A 6000-nucleotide genomic window follows, 5' to 3' on the forward strand; every position below is an offset into this window, starting at 1 on the left:
GACTACTTCCTCCTCCTTGAAACACTTTCCTATAGATGTCCTCCAATAGGAAACTGTCTGATTTTTTTTTCCTGATTTGACTGGAACTATTTTCTGGGGGGAAGAACACCACAAAGATGAAGTGCCCTTTTAATCCCTTCGTATCAGAAGGTACATGATTGCCGCATGACATCACAGGTGATGTTCCCTTTATAATTTAGTTAAAGTAGAATTTGACAGATTTTGCCACTCTAAACTAACTATTTTTCTTTTTCTGTACTCGCTTCTTTGAAAGCCAATCACTAGTTCTAGTGCAGCCTCAACCTGTGAAGAAATGGTAGTAATGAAGTTACACCGAGGAAAATGTTTTTTTATCCCACTATTTAAATAAAGAAATTGAGGCTCAAAGAGGTTAAGTGAATAAGTGAATTTTCAAAGGCTACCCATAGCTGGATGACTAATGATGTTGGCTAATTATCTAAGTAACTCAGAGCCATCTAACGTGTATTCATGTGGGCAGACTTGCATGAGGAGTTAGTTTGGTTTGAATGGTTTAGAAAAGAAAACTGCCAGGTAAATACAAATACATCCTCTCAGCAAGACATTTATCCTTTTCTATGGGCGAGTGTGTAGGACCATCAAAATGAAAAGGGAACAATAACTGTCAACCACAGACCTCTGTTTCCAAGAAGAGAAAGTTTCAGAGAAGTAGATTCCAACTTAGGTTCTGTGGTTTGGATCCGGCTTCCAGATGAATTTCATTTGAGCTACATGGAATTTAAAATTCTTTCCTGACTTGCTTGTCCACTTTCAAACACTCGGAATTTCACATGCACATCCAGATGTCATGCTCCTCTTGGAAATTTGCAAGGTCTGGCAGCACTGGGTCTTTAGCTACAACAATAGTCACGTGGTGCAAAGTCACTGCTGGTCCTGTTGGGTGAGCTGCCTTCTGGTTCCCCATGGTTCCACGAGTCTACCTGATGTGACCTTTGGTCTTTGTAGCTGTCTGATGAAATTGCTGTCTGCAGATGGCTGAGGGGTTACCTAGTATCAACATCTCAAGTTGTTGGAGACAGTTTGCAGCAAATGTAAGCCTACAGCTGTTTGCAGCCGGGCAGTGCAACGAGTTGCCTCAAATATGATGACCTTCTTCCCACCTGAAGTGTTTAAGTGGAGGGAGGGGATCATGAGTGAGGCTTTGAAAAACATTTTTGTCCTAGAGAAAGCCCAGAGCTGACTACCTTGGAAGAAGCCCTCCAAGCTTACATATTTTGCAACCCCATTTTTCCTGGAGAAATGAACAAACTATGGAATGGTGATTGTACTTATAAAGAAGTAAGTAATCACCTTATCACTGATAATACAGGGAAGACCACATTGAAGTTCCCAATTGTTTTTTAAAAGATGGGAAGCAGAGACTACAATGGAGTGACTCAAATATGGAAGCTACGGAGGTGGTGAGAAGTAGACAGAGATGGACGGAGAAAGGTGGGTTGTGGGAGAAGGTGACGGGACCCACCCACAGCTTGTGTTTTGGTGTAGATGTGGAGAGGCTTAAGGGTTGGGAGGGATGACGGAATGAAAGATCCAGTAAAACAGCAGCGTGCTTATCACTAAGCAAACTGCATGCCTGGATCTTATTTTCTGATTGAAAAGCCTTTGCTTTCTTATAATAAAAGAAAAGCCAAGTATAGTATAAATCTGTACAGCAGCATCTAAACACAGCCTGCTAAAGACGGTCTTTTTTTTCATTTTTCTGAAGCTGTAAATGAGGAGGCAATCAGACAGACTCCCGCATGCGCCCGACCGGGATCCACCTGGCATGCCCACCAGGGGGCGATGCTCTGCCCCTCGGGGGCGTCGCTCTGTTGCATCCAGAGCCATTCTAGCGCCTGAGGCAGAGGCCACAGAGCCATCCTCAGCGCCTGGGCCATCTTTGCTCCAATGGAGCCTTGGCTGCAGGAGTGGAAGAGAGAGACAGAAAGGAAGGAGAGGGGGAGGGGTGGAGAAGCAGATGGGCGCTTCTCCTGTGTGCCCTGGCCGGGAATCGAACCCGGGACTCCTGCACGCCAGGCCGACGCTCTACTGCTGAGCCAACTGGCCAGGGCTAAAGATGGTCTTTTAATCTTTCTTTGCTATACGGTCTTATGTCGACTGATGGCAGTGTGGTTTTCGGCTTAGATGGTTCAATAATTGAGGGCTAGCCGTCTAGTTTGTGACCATGAGAGATTGTTCCAGCCTTGCCCGGAATTTCAGGGTTAGCTTTTGGCTGCCTCATTGGTATTGTCCATATTTATGTTGTTATGGAAAGTTAAGTGGTTTGTTATAAGGCTGGTTATGTTTCCAGACATGAAGATTCACCTGTGGAAGCATTTTGCCCCTGTGACTCTTTTTCATCCACGAAGAGACCTTGGAACAATCATTCAGAAATTAAATTGGGGACATTGTGTTACCAAATCAAGACAGGTAAAGCATCCTTTCTCTATCAGGTGAGCTTATTACCCTGTGATACAGACGTTGATCACTTTGGCATCAGTGATGTTTGAGATGAGAAAGAAATGCTTATAGCAGTAGCTAATTTCCCTGTATTAATTACCATATTAAGTGACAGTTTTGTTCACACCATGGGTTTTTTTGTTAAGGAGAAAGAAAAAGAACAGTTTTGTGCAGTTCTCTAAAAATTTAGAACAGGGATCTTGGCTCTTGTCCTTAAAAGATTTCAGATCGAGGCCCTGGCCGGTTGGCTCAGCGGTAGAGCGTTGGCCTGGCATGCGGGGGACCGGGTTCGATTCCCGGCCAGGGCACATAGGAGAAGCGCCCATTTGCTTCTCCACACCCCCCCTCCTTCCTCTCTGTCTCTCTCTTCCCCTCCCGCAGCCAAGGCTCCATTGGAGCAAAGATGGCCCCAGCGCTGGGGATGGCTCCTTGGCCTCTGCCCCAGGCGCTAGAGTGGCTCTGGTCATGGCAGAGCGATGCCCCGGAGGGGCAGAGCATCGCCCCCTGGTGGGCAGAGCATCGCCCCTGGTGGGCGTGCGGGGTGGATCCCGGTCGGGCACATGCGGGAGTCTGTCTGACTGTCTCTCCCCGTTTCCAGCTTCAGAAAAATACAAAAAAAAAAAAAAAAAAAGGATTTCAGATCGAAACAAGAAAAGTGAAAAGCATTCCATTTGTGCTTGGTGGCTTAATAGAAAAAGAAATTAACAACTTTCATCTTATTTTGGCTTAGATGCCTACCTGAGATAGGGTTTGAAACGAGTTTCTTAGTCTTGATTCCCCTTGTCAAAGACCTGGAGATTTATCAATATCTCCAGCAACAAAGAACATTGCTCAGTGCAACCTGATTTAGGTTCTGCTCTCTTCTCCAAGGAATCATCACGTCTTCTGAACTTCTATAGATTTAAATGGGATTTATACTTCATAAACCCATGTGTTTCCAAACCCTCTTGTTATTGCAATGAAAACAACAGAAACACCATCCTCTCAATAAGCCAGTCCTGTTCTCTATGAAACTCTAAAGAAAGATTTGTACTTGCCCCAGCCTGAGCATTGGAAGAATAAACCCGCTTTGGCTAGCACCTCTCCCAAAAACGGTGTCTGAGAACAGGTCCTGGGGCCCTGTAACTTTCTAGGCACTAATAGGTGGGATCTGGCAAACTAGCCAGGGTGAATCTCCCACTCCCTCTTCTTTTTACAGTAAGCAGCAACTTACGTTTATGTTTGTCTTTCTGGAATACCAGTGTGTTGTGCTGTTATCTAGTCAGAGACATTTTTACCATTTCCTTGTGGGATTTATAACCACAAGGGCTATTTTCCTGGTGATATTTGGTGTTCCTTTTAGGATTATGCTCACGTGACACTTTGGGAAATTTCCTCCGAAGGAGGAAAATTGGAATTTACGCCCAAAAGGGCCAAGGCTGTCCAGCCTGCACTGCTCAGCTGCGACTTTCTATGCAGTGGGGAGCAGGATGGTTTTAGGTCAGTTGATTTTACTCTTTCATAGTTAATTCCACCTTCCATTTTCCTTTTTTGCTTGAGTTTTTCTCACTTGGCATTCCTTTCTATTGCCTGAAGGTTAATATGTAGTCAACGCAGAAAATGTTGGCACCTGAGCATTGCACAGGCTTATCACACGTGTGGTGGGGACATGCACGCTTGTGCAGATACAGCTGGGGGTGGCTTTGAAGGGTGCCTAGGAGGAAGGGAAGCAGGGGGGGGGACAAAACAGGCTTAGGTAAATCCTGGTTCTTCCAATGACTAGGTTTATTAATTCCCCACCTTCAAAAACTATAGGGCTCTGCCTGACCAGGAGGTGGTGCAGTGGATAGAGCGTCGGACTGGGATGCAGAAGACCCAGGTTCAAGACCCTGTGGTCGCCAGCTTGAGCACGGGCTCATCTGGTTTGAACAAAGCTCACCAGCTTGGACCCAAGGTCGCTGGCTCGAGCAAGGGGTTACTTGGTCTGCTGAAGGCCCACTGTCAAGGCATATATGAGAAAGCAATCAATGAACAACTAAGGTGTCACAATGAAAAACTAATGATTGATGCTTCTCATCTCTCCATTCCTGTTTGTCCCTGTCTATCTCTCTCTCTCTGTCTCTGTAAAAACAAAAACAAAAACAAAAAACTATAGGGCTCCAAGTGTCCGTCAGTGGACAAGTGGATTAAAAAGCTGTGGTACATATATCCAATGGAATTCTATGGGGCCATGAAAAAGAAGAAAATCTTACCTTTTGCATCAACATGGATGAACATGGAAACTATTATGTTAAGTGAAATAAGCCAGGCAGAGAAAGAAAAATATCATATGACCTCACTCATTTGAGGAATCCAATGAACAATGTGAACTGAGGAACGGAATTGAGACAGAGGAGAGAGATCAAAGGGACCCGAAGAAAAGAGAACAGAGGGAAAGGGGATGATAGGATGGGATGAACCTGAAGAGAAGAGGGGAGGGCGCTATCAGGAGGGGGGTAAGGGAGATGTTGAGGGGAATATGGGGGAGGGGAGATGCATTTGGCAACACTAGAATCTATGTAGACACAATAAATTAAAATCAATTAAAAAACCTAAAAAACTATAGGGCTTTTGTAAGGGACTACTTGAAATCATCGAAGGTGAATAGTAGTATGTAATAAATAGTAAATGCCAGTATACTTTTAAATAATAGCTGTGTCCTTGGTAAATAGATTTGGGGTCCATGTGAGTATTATATATGTAGCTTGGTATCCAATCATTTAACGGTGTCACATTTGAGAAGCACCAACATCCTTTAAAAGTGGTATTCCTGATTCAATCAACAATCCTACCTCTAAAATTCTACCTATAAAAGAAGTTTAAGATACTTTTGACCAACATATATGTCTGTTTCCGTACTGGTGTGAAAAAAGACTCTGTGAAAAGTACTGTAGTATATCAACACACTCTGATCCTATTCAAAATACCAAGATCTAAGTTTAAGCTATTTCAGTGGTCTGATAGTTTCCACTTTTATTGCCAACACAGAGACGACCTTTTATGGAGCCCCTGACCAAGCGGGGACATTTCTGCTGCTGTTCCTAGGAAGGGCGCTTGCTTTCATAGCCAGTGTGGATGGTCACTGATTGCATTAAGAGACTACCCTCCATGCAGGTGATAGAAAATGCCCTGACTTCCGTTTGGCTGCTGCTAAATAGTGGCTCTGTGGCCACCGCACATGCGGCCAGCACAGGGCTATTGGGAGAAGGTGTACACTTTCATTCTCCAGGGTCTTGGATGTTGCCCTTAACTTTTGCAGAGGAGGCTGGCTGTTGGGCCAGCACCTTGGGAGCAGATGTTCATTTCCAGGACTCAGAAAAGACTTGGCAAACTGACACAGCTGAATATAATTTTTATAGGAAGACACAGCTACTGATGGTCAGCCTGTTCTCTCTTTAGCAGCAAAGTGGGCTTGGGAAACTAGTCAATGTCCCCAAAGGGTTGCCTGGTGCATATAGAGTCAAAGTAATGAGATTAAAAGGCTTTTAGCATTACTTTTCCTTT

The sequence above is a fragment of the Saccopteryx bilineata genome, chromosome 7 (genome assembly GCF_036850765.1).
Source record: "Saccopteryx bilineata isolate mSacBil1 chromosome 7, mSacBil1_pri_phased_curated, whole genome shotgun sequence".
Lineage (NCBI taxonomy): Eukaryota > Metazoa > Chordata > Mammalia > Chiroptera > Emballonuridae > Saccopteryx > Saccopteryx bilineata.